This window comes from Gallus gallus, chromosome 3 (assembly GCF_016699485.2).
Source record: "Gallus gallus isolate bGalGal1 chromosome 3, bGalGal1.mat.broiler.GRCg7b, whole genome shotgun sequence".
Classification (NCBI taxonomy): domain Eukaryota; kingdom Metazoa; phylum Chordata; class Aves; order Galliformes; family Phasianidae; genus Gallus; species Gallus gallus.
The window spans coordinates 110,239,316-110,263,214 of NC_052534.1; the positions used below are offsets into that span (position 1 = coordinate 110,239,316).

Consider the following 23,899-nt stretch of genomic DNA (forward strand, 5'->3'; position numbering starts at 1 on the left):
GACACATAGCACGCGTGTGCACACCCACTCTAAAGAAACCCAGGTGGAAGTGTACAAATCTGAGTGATTGTCTTTGTAACTGTGATGGACACCAGCCGACCAACACAAACAAATAAACAAATAATTGTAGGATCATAGATAGATTCATTTGCTTTGGATGAGGATTGCTCTCTGATGCCTGCAGGGCAGCTCTTCTCAAACAGCTGGTCAGGACTAATTGAGATAGCAAAGTATGATCATTATTCCTTCAAGCCTTTTTAAATCCCATTCTTCCCTCTTCCCTCCTGCCTGTCATCCTGGGCAGCTCGTGCGTCATAAAGCTACATGGCAACATCCCATTTACTGCAAACCAAAGGAGACAGCCTGTGTAAACAGCAACCCAGGCAGGGGTATGTTCCTTGTGCGCAAAAGCAGAAGTAGCATTTTTCACACCTTATCCTTCCTCACCATTTCAAGACTTACATGCCTGCAAAACCCACGTAGGACTGCTCCCCTGCCCAGCTGAACCCAGTGATAGCGAGGAAGTTATGAGATCATGCTGTGTGTAGGGAGAGGGATGCTCCAGTGATGGGGAGAAATCGAGACGTGAATTGCTGTAAAGAAAAAACAAATTGCCATTCTGAAAAGCCTGAGAAGCACAGCACTGGTGGGTTTACTCTGCAGAGATATAACAGCTCCCCATGCCTAAGTTCAGCATCCTGGACTGGCTTTACTGCCAGTGGATAAAACAGGGTGAGTGAGGCAGCTCTGTGAGTGATCCATTTCACACACCTCGTTAGGACAAACGGAGTGATTCAGGCTATGAATGGTATCTGTTCATCCCCACAGACTGCAATGGGATTGGAGGGCCCAGTTCAGATTTCAGCAATTGAATTCACCTCCCACGTTAAAGGAACCCCAAATTAGCCATATAAAAACTTTTCAGTTGTTCGATCAAAGTGTGAAACACTTAAGGTGAATTACTGACAACTCATTTATTGCATTTTTTCATGCTGATTTTTCCCAAGTGTGCTTGCAAACTGAAGAGCTCTGCAAACAGCCTCAGACAAACAAGAACATTTAATGTTGCAATATGAACATTAACACAGAAATATTAATCATCAGCTGAAAGATCTCTGACATTCAGAAACAAACTTTAACCAGGTATCTTCTTGCTCTGCAGCAATCTCCTTTGGACTGCAGAGCACTTAACTTTGTTAACATAACACTATCTCAAATAATTTCTGTAATTCAATATTTTCCTATGGATTTCTTGGAGTGAAGCTTAGTTGTCACCTCTCCAGAACACTTGTGTCTATGACACTGCTTGTTTCTATTTCAGAGCTTCACATGGCTTAAGAGTTTCTCTTTCTGCTCTCACTTGGGTACTTAGCAGCTATTCACTCTTACTGGCTGTCATTTATCACACTTCCCACAATTTGCAAAGTTAATCAGTGCTGAATTCTGAGAATAAGCTGGAACAATCTCGATCCCTCATTTACTCTGAGCTCTCTCCTGGCTGTGATGCAGACATTGCTCCCTCCTGCAATTTCTCTGACAGGTTGCCATCACCCAACGCCTTTGTCCTCAGTTCCACTCTCATATTGCTCTGATGGCCAGCATCAACTGTTGGCCAATGTTAATCACACCACCACCTTTCCATAGCATCCTGACTTTAGATTGCAAAGTATGAAACACTTTACTTGGAGAAGATGGGTAACACCCACCACGTGCATTTTGCCCACCTATCCGGTAATAAAACAAGAAGAGGCCCCTGTTGTTGTCAAATGAGATGAATGTCTCACAGGCACTCTGCTTATTGCTCAGCAGGCTCATTTCCCCCACATACTTATTCTCACAGTTCCTCGCTTCTATACAAGCCTACTGAAGTCAAGCTAAGTGGTCACTGATTTCCCAGGTGGTCTTAAGCATCCACTGTGTTATTTCCACTCAAATACCTCCTCTCTCATTTTCCAGCAGTGTTTTTCTCCAACTTGTGCATTTCACCACATATGGACCTTTGCAGAACTAGGACACAGTCACCCTTTTTGCCTCAAAGAGCTTAAAATTCGGAGGCTTCATCTGGTGAGTCAGAGGAAGTGCTCTGCAGCCACATCTCTATCAAAATGTTACGGTAAATTATAGAAAGCAAGCTGGTGATTCAAAGAAAAACCACGAGAACTGAAGCCATTTGCAAATGAAAAGTGTTCCCAGTTTTAGAAACCAATAGAGTCTGAAGGAAAGATTGAAAGAGAACGTAATGTTGCAGATGCATCTGCTGGTGGTAGGTGAAAGGAAGGGGTTTCAGCTGTGTTCAGACTGAGATAGCCTTCAACTCAGGGAGATGGGGATCATGGGATGGAGGCAGAGAGTGAAGGAGGGACGGAGGGAGGACAAAACAGCATATTCATTAGTCAAAAAAAACCTGATGTATTAAAGGCCTGAAAAATAAATTAGCTGAGACAAAGTAACACCCTCCAGAAGGCAGAAAGTTTAGAGCTGCAAATGGCAGACACAGCAATGCAGCAATGAAGCTGGAGGAGAAAAGGTGAATGGGTAAAACTATTTCTCTTGAATGACAGCAGAGAAAAATAACCACCAAGAGCGAGGCAGGAAAAACTAGAAGAGATTTTAAGCTGCGGTGCAAAGGGAAACATGGATCTCAAAATTATCAGGGCAATCTTTGCATAATTTGCTGTGGAACGGAGCAGGATTTAGCATTCTGTATTATAGTTTCCTCTTTTCCTCCCATACTTTCTCCAGACTCAAACAACTTTTGTTATAGTCAGGATCAACAAGCTGCACCCAACCTCACAAGAAGTCCCCGTGCTTAGCAGTGCTGCTATGGCTCATGGGCTGTCTGTGGAGTGCATTCATGGTTGTACAGCTACAGCACGCTGCAGCCATGCAGCCCTTACCCACATCACTGCTCATCTGTAAGACACAGCTCCTGGGGACACACTGACTGCAGGATATCACAAAGTGGGGAACAAGCTCCCCCCACATCCTGCTAACACCACGGGTATCACCACAGAGGTTGGGTGTACCTGGGACTCCATTTTGTGGCTGTCTACCAGCGCAATAATAATGAAGACAAGAGGTCACTTTATCTCACCCCAGTACAGATCTCCAGATAGTATTCAAACACAATTTGTGTTCTTTTTGTCCCTACAAGTAAACACGGGGTCTCCTGCTGAATAAAACGCTGTGTCTTTTCTTTTTTCAGGTTTATTCTTCCAGACAAGTAATGCCTATAAGTAAACAACAGGAAAACAGTCAAGTACACTCCTGAATAGCAAAGAGCAGCTTTACCAGTTCTAATTACACTTTGTCTTTAAATTTGCTTTCCTGTATTACTGGATTGTCCTATTCTTTGTTAAGAACTGCACTAATTTGAGAGTTAGTGAACCACTAGTGCATTGTAAAGAGGAAGATTTTTTATTTCCCAGGACTTTGCAAACAGGTAAGCAGAGATAGCAATAGATCTTTGCCTAAGGAGCAGGATGAGAGCTGTGGTTACAAAGAGATGTCAGCAGATTGTAGACTCATAGAATCATAGTCATAGAATGGTTTGGGTTGGAACAGCCCTCAAAGCCCATCCAGTCCCAGCACCCTGCTATGGACTGAGTGCCCCCTGCAGCTCAGGCTGCCCAGGACCCTTTCCATCAGATAACTCATGTTCCTAGATGCTTACAGTGACTCACTGTATGTCTTACAAGTTGGACGATCTTTATTGCACTTCTCTTTAAAGAAGAATTTCATAATCAAAAGCATAATCATCTCCAGACTGCATGAACTTGATAATAACTGCATGACACGGAAGGTACCATAGTCAGAGGAACTACACTGACCAAGATCAACTAGATCCCATACAATCCTCATTTTCAATCAGTCTTTCTTCATAGTGTTCTTTTATAGCACTGAGTAACTCTGTGTTGTAGTAGCACTGCAGTAATGATGCATTCTTGCTCTGGAGATAGCAGTGATTCTTAGCAAGCTAGATTCACCTGCCAGGCATGATAAACAAGACTGATGGCAGTAATAGCCATGAGCTGGGAATAAAACAGAGCTTTGGTTCAGCCAGGCACCAGCACTCGTCATTGCTTTTCTCCATTTTTGCAGCCTATCACGTCTCACTTGCAGACCTCAGTGCAACTACGCTCCCTAGGCATGTGTTACTCACATCCCTGCTAAAGGATAAAGTCATAAACAGTTGTGGTGTCTCTGATCTTCATAAAAATGAAACTTCTAGCATGTTGGTCCTCTGCAAGGAGAAATTCATCTGGTTTAATGAAGTGCTGTGATCCACTGATGTGCCTGTGATGTGAACCATAAAACCTGACCAAGTCACACATGGCACACTCTTTCCCATGGAAATGCATATTGTTGTCTATTTGTGATCACCTTTTGAAGCCAGATAGAGGAGAAGGAGTCTGCTGCTTTGAATAAGGGGAGAAATACAAAAGAGAAATACATAGGATTAGATCTGGAGGTTGGTAGCCCTGCCTGTACAGGAGGGTTGGAGCTTGACGATCCTTGTGGTCCCTTCCAACCCAAGTCATTCTATGATTCTATGAAAGGAGAAATAAAACGTTTGTGCACTAAAGATAGGAAATGACCTTTTTAAGACAAAGGTCTGAATCTGCCACTGTCACCAAGACTGAGCAGCTCTTTTCTGTGCTCACATCAGAGTCGCTGCCTGGAGTGTGAATGGTATCAAACTCTACTCTTTTCCAACTTCATTCTGCCACTGAAAGACAAATAGGAAATATAAACATTTTAAGATGAGTGGAAAACATGATTTTTTTCAAAAGAAATTGGTAGTGTCTCAGTGCTCATCCTGAGCAGCCAGCCAAAAGTATCTATGGGAGACAGGAATTAGTCCAGGATGATAAACAGAAAGGAAAAGGGAATTGCATTGTAGAATAAGATAAATGCCTTCAGGTGGAGACAGTTCAGATTGAATCCCCGGCCTGATAAAGACCTGAGGACTGCAGTCTCTGCCCTCAGACCATATACTTGCACAGCCTCCTACCTGCCCATGCTGGAGAGGACAGGAACAGACTTTCTCAAAACAACAGAAATTGTTAAAAACAGTGCACAGTCTTCATCTATCTTGAAGAGGCTTCAGTTTTGGTTAGTGATCCATACTATGTTAACATGATACATTCAGGATCTGTGCACCATTACGGTGGATACTACACAACCTCTGCACTTATTCTGCACTGAACTGTCAGGTTGGGAAGGGAAGAGGAAAGGTACGATTGTCCAGTTTGTTGACAAGCTACCTCCATTTCTTCTGTTCTTTTATTTTTCTAATGAGTGAAAGTCAGGAATTTTGTGTTAATGGCAAACAATTTTCACATGGCTTCTCTACCACTGGATACATTTAAACATCGGAGCATCATGTCCTTAGGCAACAGAAGATACCTGTCTCCATCTGCAGAGGCACCCTCCAAACAAAGGAGCCCTTGATAGCTCAGTGGGCAGGCAAATTGACACTGTTTTGTCTGCAGATCACAAGGGAAAGCATCATTTGCCTTCATGAGAGTTTCCTGAAAAGAATTAAAAACACACTGAGCCTTTGCTGCCATGGAGAACTGCGTTTGTTGAAGGACTTCCTTTTCTCTTCTCATCACATTGTTCAGTCGTCCTGAGCTCAACATGCAACAAAACTCACCTGCTCAGAACAGCAGACAATTCCACTTCTCATGGGCAGGGATCAAACGTAATAGATGGGGAAAGCTCTTCTGTGCAGGAAAGGCTCCTTGGAGACAATGTAAGAAATGCAGTGCAATGAATCTCCAGAGCTAAATACCACACTGACACACACTCCTACTCATAGCGGAAGGACAAGACAAAGCAAGCATTAGTCACACAGTCTTGTGTGCAAATAGATGATATTTGGTACATGGTCCTTCTGTCCTCACTTATAGCCATCCTACAGTAACATGGACAGAGAACACTTCTTTACAGAAAGGGTTGTTAAGCACTGGGATGGGCTGCCCAGGGAGGTGGTTGAGTCACCATCCCCGGATGTGATTAACAACCATTTGGATGTGGTGCTCAGGGACGTGATTTAGCATAGTTAGGGGTTTTTTGTTGTTTTGTTTTGTTTTGTTTTGTTTTTTCCTTAATTCCTTCAGTAGAGCTGCCCTAATTTTAGAAGGTCTTGTTAGAGATCACAGCTCCTTGCAATGCATGAGGGCCCCGTGCTGCCATGCAGGAGGGAGAAGCGTGCTGCTCCATTGGGGCTGGGATCGACCACACTGTGCTGAGGGTCTCCCTTCCTTGAAGTGCTGTATTTGAGAGTGAGCTATAAAACCTTAAGAGTTGACACAATCAAGAACAGTACATGGATACAGGTAATCAGAATTCATTTTCAGGAGGCTGCTGTTTATCCCCACTGTAACTCCTCCCCTCCCAGCTCTTTTTTCTCTGCTCTGCAGACTTCTGCATCCTTCAACAATCAAAAATATGTTACCATATGCCAGCAATGCTTTGCATTTCTGTAGCACTTGCTGTAACAGAATTCAAGGACTTCAAAATACTTCAAAGGCTGAGAAATGCTTTTAGGAGCTTGACAAAGGGAAGCAGAAGCTCAGAGCAACCAATTGACTGAGGACAGGAGAGAAACACAGCAGGAAAGCTACTCCTGCACTTTCAGATCATCACCAAGCAATACATGCAGCAGCTGTTTATGGTTCTTTCAGTTACCAGTCCAGCTGACACAAAAGCAGAGCTGAAGTTAGCAAGTTAGCAAGTGCTTGAATGTGTCTCCGGTGTGAGTGGGTCCTCCAGAGCGCCATGTATCACCATGGCCACAGGATATCACCCACTGCAGGAGAAAGGCTCACACGAGTTCAGCTGAAGCAATCCCTAAGCATGTTTGCATTATCACTGGATACCACAGTGTTAATGCAGTACTGCTTAAAGATACCTGAGTGTCCGCTTTACTTTCCAGTCAGTGTGGTTTGCAGTTCAAGTGTTATTTGTGTTTTTATCAAGGTGAAAAAATAATGCATGCATTAACACGTTCCAGTAAGGCAATCAAACAAGGGGAAATTGGGATGGGCACAGCCTGCAGCTACAGCTCAGGCATTACTACAAAGGAAGCAGCACATTCAGCCGAAGGCCTTCTTGACTTCAGCATTTCACAGAGTCACGAATGTCATTTCTGCTAAGGCTTAGGAAGAAAATATCTCACTTCGAGCAGAGGTACCACTTTACATTCATTATTGCTTCTTGGCAATGTTTTCTCTGAAAAGTAGCAGCAAAGTGAGCTGTGTGTCAGCACAGGGTATGGCCCAGCAATGTGATGGATGTCCCATCCCTGGAGACCTTCAAGGCAAAGCTGGATCAGGCCCTGGGCAACCTGATCTAGCTGTGGTGTCACTGTGCACTGCAGGGCAGCTGGACCTTCAGAGGTCCCTTCCAACTCTAAGGATTCTATGATTCTATCCTTGGCCATCAGTTGATCAGAGAGAGATTGATTCTGTATTTGCAATACACTGTGCACTGTGCAAAAAGAGGTTTTTTATTTCCATTTTTATATCCTACTTATGTTCCTTTATTGCCATTGCTGGTAATGTTCTTTTCATCTTTTGTACATTCCCTCCCCTGAAACTTAATAAGCATCTGGTGTTTCTGCAAAACAAATTCCTCTTTAATGCTTAATAACAGTATCCTGCAATTAACCTTCAGTTACAACTCATTCTGTCCTTAAAAAGAGAAAAACACTCTTGCTTATACTGTCCCGTTTCCAATGGTTTTGTTTGCCCATCACAATAACATCCTACCTCATGCTCTACACGTCCTTCAAATAGTCATGGCTATTTTTAATTTTCTTCTCTGCTGCCATTTGTTGTGCCATTGCCTCACTGTGACACCATCACTCCAATTCTCACTTTGAAGTACAGTCTCTGAGGTGGAGAACACTGAAATTAGCCCTAGCCCTGGGAATTATATCCATATGTGGACGTAGCATCTTATCAACACAAAATTACAGGCAAAGATTCCCATGCGTGGCCATACTGTGTCAAACTAAACTCCCTCTTAATTTAGCAAGCTTTTATCACGGTTTTTAGCAAGAACATCAGAAGAGGAGGCAGGAATACAAGTGAGTACAGAACAGTCTTTCCTCTGGTACAGACTTGCAGTTTCTAGCAAGCTGCAGTTTAGGGACATTAAGAGCTAAATGCATTCATTGTCATTTTGCCATTAATTCCTCTAATTATTTTTTGAGCCTATGTACATCTTTAGTCTACAGAGTCTTACAGTTGTTTATCCATCTTGAAGCACTGAAGAAGCTTCACCAGATTAACCAAGTTAAGAGCAGATGCTTTCATTGCTGTAGATTCTTAGAGAGAGAAGGTATTTCTTTTAGTAAGAGGACCTTAGAGGTGTTATTTATATACACATATATATAAAGTTTCAACAGAAGTTTCCTGTTCAGCACTGGTGAGGGCACTCCTGAGTTCCCCACTACAAGAGAGACATGGACATACTGCACAGTCCAACCAAGGATCACCAGTATGGTAAAGGAGCTGGAACACCTCTCCTATGAAGAGAGGCAGACAGAGCTGACACTCTTCAGCCTGGGGAAGAGGAGGCTCAGGGGAGAATTTTTCATTATGCATAAATACCTGAAGGGAGGATGCAGAGAGGACAGAACCAGGCTCTGAGCAGTGGTGTCCAGCGCCAGTACAAGAAGCACTCTGAACATCAGGAAGCATTTCTGTGCTGTGCAGGTGATGGACAGCTGGTACAGGTACCCAGAGAGGCTGTGGAGTCTCTTCCTGGGGTCTCCCGAAGGCTGTGGCCGTGGTGCTGGGCACTGCTCCGGGTGGCTCTGCTGGGGCAGGCAGGGACCAAATGGACCCAGAGGTCCCCTCCACCTCAGCTGTGCTGTGATTCTCTGAAGTTAGATAACTCAGGGTAGGAAATAGGTTTTGTTGTTGTTGTTGTTTAAATCACTGTTATTTTTATTTTAAACTGCAAACTCAATTAAGCCATGAGAGAAATTTCTGAGGAGAGTGCTGGAATCTCAGACAGAGCAAGGTCTTTAAGAGCAGAATGGATAGCTTTCTGATAGAGATGCATTACCTCACCCACATCCTCCTCCAACTCACACACCATTTGGGTTTCTGATGTGTTCAGCAGCAGATAGCTTCAGAGATCCAGCCAAGCCTTCTTTAATGTCAGATTTCAAGCCTTGTCCAAGATCTGTTGGCATTTCTTCCTGAGAAAGCACACCATCAAGGACTGCCTTGACATTTTCTTAAAAACTGCCCTCGGTTTCTGTCTATACACATGAATTTTTAAACATCCCTGGCGGAGAAGCAGATACTTTTTCTGGCAGGAGGTCCAGGCCAAAGTGAAGGCTCAGCCCTTTCCTGCAGACAGCCATAGGTCAGAGAGCAGCAGCTGGGTCCCAACATTTTCTCTCCGATTCAACAGAAAAAATAGACAAATGGGGCATGATCTAGGCATGGGGCTAGAAATACAGAGAGATGTGGGAGAGAGGAGGGGGAGGAGGCTGGGGACCATCAGGCATCTCATTGGGATTCAGCTCTATAGGATCTGCAGTTACAGAGGGCACCGGTAAAGTCGGGGCTCAGAGGAGCCCCCTGGATGGCTCCTCACTGCTGGCAGGGCTCTCTGCTCTATAACATGATGGTCTGGTTTCCCAGAATCATCTCAGAGCTTTGAATGCTCATTTACAGTGCCCAAATCATTTTGATCCAAGTAAGCTCGTCTTCTGAGATTTCACATCTTCAAACATCCTGCCGCAGCAAAACAGCCTTTCTTACTCTTTGGTTGGAGGTCAAATTCCTGAAATTTAAGTGAAAGATGGCTTAAGAAATGTTTTATTTCAGAACTCCTTAAAATTGAGGATTTGGGGGTAGTTTTGCTGTTTTTTCAGTCACTTGTTTGTTTTTCTTACCTGTTTCACCTGTGATCAGGGTTAGATGAATGTCTTTTCCCTTTGCAGCTCCCCAGGTTACTATGCACCACTGCACAAGCAGAATTGCAAGGAGTGAAACAGAGGCTGTATCCCATCAAACTGCAAGAAAAGATAGCCAGAACAGTTATTTCCCTCTTCTTCATGTGTAAAACAAAGCAGGTAATATTTGGCCTTAAACATCCTGCCCTTGGAAAAGAGTTCTGTACATCTAGTACAGCCTCAGAAGAATAGATGCTTAATTCTTCTGGGTGAGGTAAATTAATGATTTAAGTATAGAATTAATAATTTTCTTGTGCCACATCTCATAATTCTTTCTTCAAGTACAGAAATGGCTCAATTCTTGGAAGTTCAGTAAAGAGTATTAAACATACAAACAAACAAACCAACATGCTGTTGTAGGGAGTAAGGAACACCAATTGCAGCATCCCTGTTTGGGGTGGACCTAGAGCCTCTGTATCTTACTCAGACCACCCCAAAAGGAGACAAGGACATAAAGGGAAATACTTACTAATTGGAAGTATTTGATATGTGTTAATCCCTTTCTTTCACTACACCTCAGCAGTACTACAACTATAGGAAGTTCAGCCCACAGATGACAGATTGTGAGTGAATTCTGACTTACATCATTCCATGAGATCTAATACAATCAAATTGGTTTTGGGTGGAAAAGACATGGAATAGCACTCAGTCATCTTCTCACCGTACTCATTTTTAATTATCCAGGTTCTGCAGTGTGATGCAGAGGTCAAATAACAGAACAATTAACTTCACATCAGGCACAACCCAAGTTTTACAGCATTGTAAAGCATAGATGTATAGGAATTAAAGGCAGGTTTTTTCTGCGTTTGTAAGGTTACCCTTTTCAAAGGGCTATTTCTAGGCTATCCTGAGATTTGCTTGGAAATCATCTGAAGAAAAGCAAGTAAATTCTCCAAAAAAACCACTCAGTTCAACTCTAGCAGAGGCCATACAGGGTAGGGACAGAACATTTTGTAGTTTTTACTTTTACCTTTACAGAACAGTGAAAAATAACTGTAAAGTCCAGTTTACCAAAAAAAAAAAAAGTCTGGTTACCAAAAAAACCCAGCAATATTTCAAATCCTTTGCCAGGTTTTATTTCAGATTTTCAATTTTAACCACTGACTCTGGAGGAATACAGGTTGAAAGCAATCAAGTTAATGTTCTTAAGCACCTCTGATTTTAGCCTGCTGCAGTTATAAGGCAAAACTGATCGGCATTTTGGTAACTAATGCCAATGTATTTTATGCTGAAGTGGAGAGGAGCAGCAGAGAATACTTTCCCACTTACCGTGGTTCATGTGGGGAGCATTAACTAATTAAGATGCAGCAATGCAACTGCTTGCAGTTACATTCCTTTGCCCTAACCCAAAACTTCAGCCTGGATGGAAACAATCTCCTGTGCATTAGCAGAGAGTATTTCAGTGCAGATATTTCTGCTGCAGAAGGCTCAGCCTACAGCATCTAGCACAATTTAATTTGTTCAGCTCCCACAGGGATATCCAGTGCAGCTCTGCCAGTCCTGAGATCTATTGAATTAGATGAGTAGGAGGTGCTGACCTGAAAGTTTGTTGTGAAATTGTATAGGTTAATCATGTAAAAGACCTAATTCCTTGTTCATGGAATTGATCAGGTACCTTCCAAGCTGGTTTAGGACTTGCTAGTAGTGTGACCATCCTAAATTAATGGAAATGTATATCACTACACTTACATCAATGTCACTGATCGTGTTAGAAAGAAAAACAGCTTTGAATCAGGAGGGTTCCTGTCTGAACTGTGAGAAAACATGGTGGTATGTGTGCATTGTTAGGCTTTTCCATTAGAGAAGCGAGCACAACATGTGGAGAGTTATCAGAAAGAATTTCTACATTCATATTTGTAAGCAATAATCTTACTGATAAAATCCCTTTCATGACCTGGAAAACTCAGTTTTGAGTTTAGTCCATTACAAAAAATAAATAAATGAATGCAGCTGCAGAGAATTTGCATTCTCGATGGTCAGAATAATATGTTTTGTAGCCCCAGCAACTGCTGTTAATTGGGAAATGAACAATAATGCAACAATACTGATATTAAACCTGGTGAGTTCAAGAGTTGTGGTTCCTATGATACAGTCAAATTTGTTCACACCATAGTTATGAGATGTCATTTCAGATGTTTCTGTAACATTATTCTCATGCTTCCCTGCCTACACTGTTAGAATTAATTGCAACATTACCTATAAATTTCTGAGTAGTTTCTGAAGGTAAGAATTTGGCAGAGATCAAAAAAGACCTGGTAATTTTTACAATAGATCATCTTAAATCATTCCTGAGTAATGCCAAGCATTTTGGAAAGGTCTTCCTGTGTTTGTTGGATGTTAGTGCAGATTATTCCACGCTTGGATGCTGATAGGAGGAAGGTTGTTTGTCAGGATTTAATGCTGCCCACAGACAACAACTGAAAACCAATCCAAATAACCATATAATCATAGAATTGTTTGAGTTGGAAGGGTACTCTTATAGTTCATCTCATCCAACTCTCCTGCAATGAACAGGGACACCTATAGCTCAGTCAGGAGCTCAGAGTCCTGTCAGCCTGACCCTGAGTGTCTCCAGGGATGGAGCATCCACTGCCTCTCCGGGCAATCTGTACCAGTGCCTCAACAATCCTCAGACTTGACTCAATTCAAAGCTTGGATCAGCTCCAAGACCAAAATCCTTCACTATAATTCTTCTCCTACCCAAAACTGAAAAGTAAAACATACAAATTTTCAAAGTTTCCTAAAGGTGAAAGTTCTGCTCTGGTTAATTGCTCATCATCTACTGATGTTTCTCTAATTTCCAACATTTAGCCCGACATCTGAAAACTGGGGAAGGTTCCACCCAGCATAACATAATTTCTGTAATTGATTTACGTAAGTAATTACAGTGGAGCCAAACAAAGGATGTCAGCACCCATTTCTTGTACACCAGATTTCACACTCAGTGGTTGCTTAATTATTGGATGTGCATTCGCTTTGCAAACAATCACTGGGAGACAAATTCAAAATTCAAAATCTTTTTCTTTCTTTGGTTGAAGCACTTCCAGAATTTCTTGCAGTTGTCTCAGATAATCTTTTATGTTTTTATTCAAAGTGGGCCTTCCCCCTGCTGACCCATCAAAGAGCTTTCTTCACTTAAATTGTCATCCTGTACAAATGGTGCGGTTGTGCTCCATAAGCCACACAGAGCTGGAAGCAGCTGTTTGCTCATGGCTGTGGAGGAAAACAGGGATGGGAGCATAGTGTAGGACGGCACAGAAGTCTTTGGGCACTTCCCAGAAGCACAAGTGCAATGAAAATCCATGAGCCTGGTAACTGATTACTCTACAGGCTCACTGAGCCAGAACTGTACGAAATTACCCTCAGTGCATAAATACAGAGGAAAAATGGGACAGTTGGCTTGGCAGGGTGTTGATGCAAAAATTAGCTATGCAATAATACGCATGGCTGAGGTTACACAATTGGCAAACATGGCTTGGGCAGGAGCATTTGTTCCCAAGTCCTTCAGTAATAAAACTAAGGGCAGAGTTCAAAAATAAATGCCATTATCTGAAATGAACAGCTTGTTCTAGTAGGCAACAGATCGTAGGCAAAACAAAAAGAGAGAATGGGGCATTATTTCCTTCTTATTGCAGGTTCACCTCATCTGGATGTTCTTTCAGAATCACCATTAGCAGTGTAAGATGGCATCAGTTTGTTCTGGAGGGAAACACAGAAAAATTTCCTCATCGTTTTGCAGAGGGTATTCAGCAACAGAGGCACACATGGTTGTCAAGTTTACACAAACCAATCCCTGGAGGTCCCCCCTTCCAGTTATGTGATGAAAACTGCTGTCTAACAAGTCTTGTTTCCATTTTTCTTGCAAGACAGAGAATCTCAGAAGATTCCCCAGGGGATGCTTGAGAAGATGTCTGATCTCCTCTTCAGCATCTCCAGCTCTTGGACCACCTAATGTAAAAGTCAATATTATGAAGGTTAGAGTTTTCTGTCTGGATGAGGAGCTACAAGATATGGTTTAGTAGCTTGTGGTAGCAATAGCAATGGGAGGATGGTTGGACTAGGTGATCTTGTAGGTACTTTCCAACCTTGTGATTCTGTGATTCCATGATTCTAAAGCCTAGGGAAGAAAATACAATGCCATTCCAACAGGTTCCACAGCAGCAGTTTTCCTGTGTGCTAAACAAGATCTACTCTAAAGACAGAAACAGAGATGTTTAGAAACCAACTCATAGAGCTAAAAAGACCACATCCAGAAGTTCCTAAAACAAACAAAGAACATAAATGTTTTGAGAGTATCTGAAGAGCTTTTGTGCTAAACAGGTACCTTCTGCTCTCCAGAATAATAATAATTTTTTTAAAAAAAGACTGTTATTTTTAGGTTTTAGTGTTGACTGAGGTACCAACCCTAGGTCTTCAATGTCTTAATTCATTTAATTCTTCCTAATGCCAGCATAGGCTTTCCCAGTGCCTTACTAAATTATGTGGTTAAAACACAAGCAGATGATAATAAGGTGGTATTTGTGAGCGCCTGTGAGGCAAGAAAATGCTTTGGTAAATAAGCACATAAAACAGCAAACATATTCACACTAGCAAGGGTAGCTAACATGACACAGCATTTGGACTCAGCCAAGCCCGCAACTTCAAAGCACTTGGAGGTCTGTGCCCAGTAAATCTATCATTTCTGACATATGAGAGACAGAAATGGAGTTTCTGCAGTTTAACAACTTGCTGCTTGTCAGCTTCATCAAGGAAATTGGCCACCATCACTCTGCTAACTGAAAGCAAACACGTTACCTGACATGACTAGGAAGCTTTGGATGGTAACTGAAGTTGATGGGTCCCATTCTTTTGGGACAAATAAAAGTCAGCTGTGGAAGGAAGAGCAGTACGTAACTCTGTGGTGCAAAGGAGGCTGATCTATCCCAAGATTCATTCCAAGTGCTAAGTGACAACTTCACAACATCTCAGTATAAGAGCAGCAAATTTCAGTTTTTATAGCAACCAGACTCCAAAGAGATCATCTGGTCAACCAGTCTGACTTGCTGCTTGCTGTCAACCATCTCCCAGGCTCCCTATAATCCATCCTAAAGTTCTTAGTCACACAAAAATTATATCTCACAATAAGTGCATCTTCAGAAAATAAAATTATGAGTCACAGGTGAAAAACAAGATACAGATCAAAGCATCCACAATGGAAGAGAACTGATGGCATGAAGATCCTCCAAGAAACCTCAAAATCAAGACATCTTTGCACAAAGCTCTTCTTATGAAAGAAATGGCCAGAACACACATAACGTTGTAGACAATCCTATAACATATTCCTTTAATAGTGATGAGTACATCCTAGAAATATGTATACATGAAAGAGTTTCTGGGTGGAAACACGGCCCAGCTGTTCATGCCCATTGAACAGGTAAGCAGAGAAGGATGACAGTAACTTCTTTCCTAGTAGGCAACGGCTCTCTGGCCTGGTATTCATGGATTAGATTCCCAAGCTCAATGTCCAGTCCCATTCTTGGTATCCAATTTCAAGGATAATGACAAGATTGCCAAGAGTGATAGTATTTTTCTGAAGGAGGCACTTTCTATATGGAAATAGAAAAGAACATCCAAATTCATTTAACTGGCTTAGTGGATAGGAGAGAAGCTATTATTATTACTATTAAGAAAGGATTTTGGCATTTCCCTATTGTGGAAGGCAATATGGCCTTCCTTATGTTATTATAGTGAATAGACTGTTCCACAAACTTGAAAGACATTCAAGATTTCCTCATAATTTTAACCCCCCTCAACAAAGTTCTAAGGGGATCATTTGAATTTGCAGATGACACTTGCATGGGAATGGCTGCAGACACTATTTGGAATGGGGTTAGAATTTCCAGGTCTTTTCATTAGAAAAAAATGGCATGAAATCAATGATTGAAAAAGGGAGAGAGAGATGGAGAGAGACTGCTCAGGGAAATGCACAGGAAAAAAAAAAAAAAGAGACATAAAATGCATAGAAAGAAAACGGGAAAGTACTGAAGCACTGAGAAACGTGCAGATGTGGCACTTAGGAGCATAGTTTGGTGATATGGTGGTGATGGGTTGACAGTTGGACTGGGTGATCTTAGAGGTCTTTTCCAGCCTTGCTGATTCTATATTTCATTTCATCTGTTGTCCTCCATGGTTGTTAAGGTACAATTATTTTAGCAATTGTGCTGGTACAGCATGACATAGCTACAGAGCTACCAAAAGCAACCGGTGCCATTACAAAGGTGTCATCATGTGTACTTTCTATACTCCTTTTTATTGCTGTTAAAGTAATTACTCCTCAGAGATTGTCCATCACTCCTATTTAATAATTTATCCATCAAACCAATCATCAGCAGAACTGGCATCCAACATCAAGCAGGTTATTGCCATCAGGATATTAAAAAAGAAAACACTTACTCTGATGCTCCACTGAGGTACTGGTTTTTGCCTTGTTGCATAGTGATCAGAAAATGAAATTTGTTAATACTCTTTAAATCTTTTGGCAATCTCCCATTTGCATTTAATTTTTTTTAAATGTATGAGGTAGAAGAAAATATTTTGGTTTTCCATTTAAAATTTTAAATGGAGAGCCATGGTGCCTCCTGCAGGTGTGGTGTGCCGAATGTCAGACCATCTAGCAGAAACAAACCTAGAAATGGCTGCAGACCATCACATCCTTCCAGGCAGGCAGATGCCCCGTGGTCTTGCAGAGATCAGGGTTCCTGTAAACAAAGACACAAGAGTGACTTATTGGTCTTGGTCTGATATAATTAAGGAATATGAATTATTCATTTTATTATAAGGTATAAGACCATTTTTCTTCACTGTCTCCACATCTCCCTTCTGCCTGAATGATTTCCCTGTGCCTTGCTCTGGTATCTCCTCACTTGCACCCATCCTGGCTTGTATCAAGAATGGTGTGGTGAGCAGCACTAGGGAAGTCATCCTGCCCTGTGCTCAGCAGTGGTGAGGCCTCATCTCGAGTGCTGTGTTCAGTTTTGGGCACCTCAGTACAGAAAGGACATGGAGGTGCTGGAGCAGGTCCAGAGAAGTGCAACAAGGCTGGGGAAGGGCTGGGAAAATATGGCCTATGAGGAGAGACTGAAGGAACTGGGGCTGTTTGGTCTGGGGAAGAGGAGGCTGAGGGGAGACATTATTGCTCTCTGCCAATACCTGAAATGTGACTGCAGGAGAGCGGGGCTGGTCTCTTCTCACTGCTGACAGGTGACAGGATGAGGGGAAGTGGCCTCGAGTTGTGCCAGGGGAGGTTTAGGCTGGATATCAGGAAACACTTCTTTCTATAAGGGGTTGTTAAGCACTGGGATGGGCTGCCCAGGGAGGTGGTAGAGTCACCATCCTTGGATGTGTTTAACAACCATTTGGATGTGGTGCTCAGGGCCGTGATTGAGCGGAGGGCTGTTAGAGTTAGGGTAGGATGGTTGGGTTGGGGTTGGACTGGATGATCTTTAAGGTCTTTTCCAACCAAACAATTCTATGATTCTATGACAGATGACCTCAAGGAGATGAGAACAGCAGACACTTGCATTTGCTCTTCTTCCATGCAGCTGAGAATCAACCCTGCCTTGTGCAGAGCAGCACTGGAGGTCCCCCCTCTTCCTCCCCAAATGCTGTATGGGATATTTCAGCAGCAAACTGCCATTAACATTTATCCAAATCACGCATTTAATGAGAGATCAGTTATGCTCTCAATAGACTCGATGATACTTCCAGGATAGAAAACATTCAGAAGAGAAAGAAATCCTGATCATCAGCATCCCATTACTTCTCCTCTTTCCAAACAATCACTGAAGTGGTTTGAAAATAGTCAGCAAAAAATTCACAGGCCTCTATCTTTTGTTTTATTTGTTTTCTGTGTGTGTGAGTTGCTCTCTTTTTCCTTTCCTTTTCCTTCATGTCCGTTTTTTGGTGTTTTTCTGTACGTATCATAATTTTTGTTGCCTGAAGGTTACCTTGAAGCACTCATTAATATTTGTCTGTAGCTCCCCAGTGACCACAGTCCGTCCGTGCTGCGGATTGTTTGTTTTGGGGTGCAGTACAAATGGGGTTTCGATCTCTTTCTGAGGTTTCTCTGAGCTACAGCTGAATGATATCTTTAACCTTCTGTTATTTAGGGGTTAGGAAGCGAAATCTTTGCATGAGTTTAGTGCAGCTTCCTCTCATCTCTCCCTTCAAAATCTCCAAACGTGGTCTCAGAAAAATCTCCCAGCTTTGAGTCTTCAGTGTGACTCAAAGTGATTATAGGCCAAACTCTGGATTTTCCTTTCAGAGGAGATAAGGTTGAATTACAACGATCTGCTGACATTTGTGTCTTCATGCTCTTGTAATTCCTTTTGCAAAGACAGTGTGATGGAATTCCTTCTGCCTCTCACACAGCTCAGAATCAGCTCAGGGTGCTCTCAGCTCCCTTCACTCCTCTTTTCCAACTGGATCTGAACCCATCCCCTCCACCCAGGGCTGAGCAGCACTGACACGGCTGCACTGCACACCCACCTCCCACAGATGTAAATGAAACCTGAAATGAAATGAAATGAAATGAAATAATGAAATGAAATGAAATGAAATGAAATGAAATGAAATGAAATGAAATGAAATGAAATGAAATGACATGAAATGAAATGAAATGGTATCGTGGTCTTAGAGTCCTACAGAGGTGGAGGACAGCAAGGCATTTCCCAGACGAGGCCAAAGAGGAAGATCTGAAGGCTGCCACTGCTACAGAGCCTCTCTACAGCTCAGGCAAGCTCGAGTACAGTAAAATGACAGTCTGCAAATGGACCCTACAATACCTCAGGAAGAAATCACAATCCCTAGAATAGTCCTAGGGCTTTTTACACCATTTTTAGAACATGTATCCTCTGTGTTTAATATATTGTGTTTCTAATGTGTTATAGTGATAGGACAAGGGGGAATGGTTTTAAACTGAGACAGGGGAGGCTTAGGTTGGATATGAGGAGGAAGTTTTTCACCCAGAGGGTGGTGACACACTGAACAGGTTGCCCAAGGAGGCTGTGGATGCCCCATCCCTGCAGGCATTCAAGGCCAGGCTGGATGTGGCTCTGGGCAGCCTGGTCTGGTGATTGGTGACCCTGCACATAGCAGGGGGTTGGAACTGGATGAGCATTGTGGTCCTTTGCAACCCAGGCCATTCTATGATGATTCTGTGATTCATTCTATGATATGTATGTTTAGAAACAGAAACAAACAAAAAAATGCCGATAGTTTTTAACAAAAGCAGAGGGAAAAGATCTCTTTCTTAGTGCTGCAGAGCATGGAATCTGTCTTTTGCCATCCTCCACTACCAGAGAAATTGTTCTACAGATCCACTCCAAAAATGTCGTCTTTTATTAAGAAATACTATTTGCAGGAGCGCAGCAAACATCATTTTTTATCTGGCTTTTCCCCACCTGATTTTTACTGGAAGTTTTGTCCCTGTGCAGCAGCATTTATTTAATGCAAATACCAGTTATCCTCTGTTTGGTGCACTTCATATAATCGGATATTTCTGCTCAAAAACTATCAAACACACAGCAATGGCCAAAGCACCTGAGACACCAAGCGTGAAATCCCGTGAGGCACCACCATTACCTCCAACCTATGCTACAGATCATCCATCAGAAGTGATCACAGAATCATAGAATTGTAGAACGGCTCAGGTTGGAGGGGACCTCACTGCTGCCCAGAGCTGTGGTGCCCCATCCCTGAAGGTGCCCGAGGCCATGGATGGGCCCTGGGCAGCCTGAGCTGGGGGCACCCAGCCCATGGAGGGGTGGGACTGGATGGTTGTTAAGATTGCTAGCATCCAGGTTAGATGGAGCCTGACAAGATTCTTTGTTATCTTATGCTTCTTGTTGGAATAGTATTTGCACATTCAGCTCTTCCTTTCTGATGTTAATTTCAATCCAAAAGACCTAAAAATTCACATGCTTCAGGAGAAGCTGATGAGAGGTACTCATGTATTTTTCAGAATCTAGAATGTAGTGAGTGACTTGCTGTCACGGAAGGCTAATACCATCAGAGATCTTTAAATAAAGGTCTTAGGTCTAAATTTGGCACCTCACTGTTTGGTTTTAAGTACGACCCACCAGGAAGTCTGCACACAGGTTTACTTGTTTGTACTACTGGAAAAGAGATGCATCTGCATCCTCTTTGTGGCAGATGAGCATTTCTTTGCCCTGCTCTTTATGATGGCTGGGACTAATAGTAGCAGCAGGACTAACCATATCAAGAGCAAAGCTCTGCCTAATGCTGCCAGCTGCTGGACCAGCATGTGTTAGCACCGGAAAGACCTTGCAGACACACTATGCTTCACTTCTGGAAGGCATAAATGGGAATAAAACTGTAACCTTCATTTGGGAAATTACAGTGGTCATTGCTTTGCTATCTGGCATAACTTCTAAAAGGATGGCAAAGTAATCTGCTTTGAGTCATCCAACTGCCAGGGACAGAGCCCGGAGAGCAGTGTGCTAACACACAACCAGCATCACTTCCGTTCTCCTCACCTGAATGAACTCTTTCCCCATCTTATAAGTCAACCCTTTTACTCCTGTGGCTAATCTTTCCCATTGGGTGGCTAATGTTAGTTGATTAGGGATTCAGGTTTTGTCCTTAACATCACTGACAAAGGGCCGTACTACTGATCACTCTGTGAGTAGAAATGCAATGTCAGTATTCCCTCAGTCAAAGCAAAGAATATTTATTACCCACCTCGCATTTGTTTCCTCTGCAGTTCATGCACCCTTCCAGCAGAGTCCCTGGCTGCCACTGCTCAGAGAGCAGCCACTTCTCACTGATGGCTTGGGAACACACAGCAGATCACTAATATCTGAAACAGCAAGGACAAAAAAACAAGCTGAATAATTTCCCGTGCTAAAAATAAACAGTGAATAGCTGTTTACATTTAAATAAGCATATTCAGCATGTTCATATATTACATTCTAATTACTTAATAGCTTGGACTTTGTTAAATGGTGCGTTTTATAGCACACATTCAATCTTTCTTACATTGCACGGATGATGCTGACAGTGGCAAGTAATTGATCTGGGCTGTGCTTCAGGTACTCACCTACATTTTGATCTCTCTCTCTTCCTCACACACTCATTCAATTAATATCTCCCTAACTTATACTGACATTCCTCTTTTTCCAAGGGTTCCCAAACTGTGTTTTCCCAAAGATGCTTCGTCATCCGACTCAGTATCCAAACTCCTACCATTGCACACACTTCCTTCCTCATCCTCTGGCTACAAACGTTCCATCCTTAAATCCCTCTTTCCCTCGTGTCCCAAATGCCATTTCTCTTTCCAGCCATCTCAGTTATCCTGTACTTTGTGGGGGACAGAAGGAGGTGTTCAAGCAGTGGAACAGAGCTGCGGTTGCTATTGCCACTGGGTGAAAGGATGTGGTGCTCAGGGACATGATTTAGCAGAGGGTTGTTAGTTAGGCTAGTATGGTTAGGTCATGGTTGGACTCGATGATCTTTAAGGTCTTTTCCAACCTGAGTGATTCTATGATTCTATGATTCTGTGCTTTGGAAAATGCTGCTATTTAACTAGGATAAAAACTAATAAGCTGCTATCCTTAGAAGAGGGGTAAAAAATGCATTTCTCGCTGAGAAAAAAAGTAAGACTTTGGAAGAACACAGTAAAGAAGTCCTGCTGCATTAACAACAATTAAATTGATGTCTTTTGCTGCTTGGTTGCCTACTTTGCCTCAGGCTCTGTGAAGTTCCAGCTCCGTCCAGATAACATATGTTCACTTCCTTGCTTCTGCCACAGTAGAACCGACATACCCAGCATACCTCACAACTAATAGCTGAATAGCACCCTGATTATGGAAGTCTCCCCTCTTTTTTTAAAATATCTGTTAACAGTTAGAAACAAAAGCACTGCAGTACGTTCATGCGTGGGGGTGTCACAGGGGAGCAGGGGGAGTTACCCCAGGGATTATTTCAATCCATTTTTTCCCACAGCTGAGCGTCCGAAACAAAACAATATACTGTCCTTACATTTTTTGCATGCAGAAAACCCAAACGCTCAAGGCATATTTTTTCATGATTAGAGCACGTACTCTGACATTCCTGATGACTGCAGTAAGTGTTTTACTTACTGAATATCTGCTTTTACCTCCTCTTCAGTCTTTAAAAAGGCAGTGATTCACAGCTTGAAGCTACGTGTCCTAAAGCAGCACGTTGCTGCATCTTACAAAAGGCATTTTTGTCAATGGGTAAAAAACCATCTGCAGAATTTCGCTCTTTGCTCTTGGAAAAGCTTCCAAGTGGCTCTCCTACCCAAGAAAGAAATTAGAAAGTCAAATCAGAATGATTTAAAATAAGTTCTTATTCATAAGGTTTATTTGATATTAAATCCCACTCCTAACTGAGCTGCTGGCATAGCTGTGCAGTGATAGAGCCCTCCAGATCGATGTGAGCAGGGCTAAGTATGAGAGCGTGTGCTATAAAACCACCACTGGTAAAGACAGATTGCAGCTTTAGCTTTGCTGGAGTGTGTCTACAAGGTCTTGTGTTTATGTAATTGGCTTTTCCATTCTACAAGATTTGATCTCACTAATGCTGTAAAATGATCAGGAACCTCTCAAAGCGTAATTGGTGCAACAAATGTACAGCACAGAGCCAGCTAGTGAACAACTACGGTGTCAGTAGGACATGGCCAGCTATGAGTGCTATGTGTGCATATGTGTGGGATTTTTTCTTTTCATATTGAATTCTCTTCTATAGCAGCCTGGTCTGGTATTAGATACAGAGGCTGTGGCCCTCCCTGTGGCGGGGGGTTGGAGCTTCATGATCCTTGGGGTCCCTTCCAACCCAAGCCATTCTCTGATTCTATGATTCCATGACTCTATGATTTGTGGATATTTTAGATAAGGATGAAATAAAATAAAATTCTCTCCAAACACTGATGTTTCTGCAGTGCTTTGGGTACACATACACAGCAAGGGGCAATCTAAGTATTTTATCACAGGTTGCCTTTAATACCACTTCTGTAACAACTCAAGATGATGCTGTGAGCACACACATCAAAATACTGTGAGTACATTCATTCCAACAGCATCTCAAGCTTCAAACACAGAGTTAAATCTGCTGGGCTAAGTATTGTTGAAATCAAAGCTGACAGGCCTTTTAAGTATAGAGTTTTTAGGTCTTTTAAATATAAAATACCTTTATTAGAAGTTATTTATTTTAATAGCATATTTTTGGATGTTAAAACAGGCAGCCTGGTCTGGTGGTTGGCGACCCTGCACATAGCAGGGGGTTGAAACGAGATGAGCATCGTGGTCCTTTTCCACCCAGGCCATTCTGTGATTCTATGACCCCACCCTTCAGAGGGCTTCAGCTCCCAACTCGTACATCCCAGAGAAGCCCCCTGGGCCTGCAGAACATCCGGGTGTCCCTCAGAACCACGAGCTGATCGAGCTGCTCGGAAGCCGCAGTGCTAGGCAGTCCCACTGCACACTCCTCCCTCCACTTTTTGTGCTGAGGAGTCAAAGTTGACAAGCAAGTTGACAAGCTGTGCAGTTTTCCCTGGCATGTCTTTGGTTATAGAAACTGCCCAGCTTTCAGTGCACTCAGCAGGGAGGTCACGCACACAGGCTTTGGCCAACCTCTCACTGTGCAGTTCCAAAAGCCACCACCTTCACTTGGTTTCAGTTCCAGCTCCTCAAAATGAAACTGCAGCAGGCACCTCCCCGTTCTGGAATAGCTTTGCTCAGCACTTTGTGTGCTGTTTGAACAGACATCCCGTGAATTTCAGTTTGCTGCAATGTGTTGGAAGATTTGGGAATAATAAATACCTCCCTTTGTTCATTTTCCTCAATGAATTATTCCAAAGTAAAATGCCCATTCATCAAAAGGGTAGCCAGAAGT

At 42.6% G+C, this 23,899-nt stretch overlaps 2 long non-coding RNA genes across 2 annotated transcripts; one reads left to right on the top strand and one right to left on the bottom strand.

Annotated features, from left to right (window-relative positions):
• The first annotated feature begins 212 nt into the window (after positions 1-212).
• On the top strand, positions 213-3,637 carry LOC121110222. The gene is made up of 3 exons (XR_005859098.1): positions 213-389; positions 1,957-2,064; positions 3,206-3,637. It is a non-coding gene; the product is annotated as an uncharacterized LOC121110222 (long non-coding RNA).
• A 3,551-nt stretch (positions 3,638-7,188) lies between these two features.
• Positions 7,189-21,066, bottom strand: LOC101750810. The gene is made up of 5 exons (XR_006938910.1): positions 21,023-21,066; positions 20,726-20,843; positions 16,650-16,722; positions 9,926-10,045; positions 7,189-9,813 (listed from the first exon to the last, which is right to left on the bottom strand). It is a non-coding gene; the product is annotated as an uncharacterized LOC101750810 (long non-coding RNA).
• Positions 21,067-23,899: the final 2,833 nt, after the last annotated feature.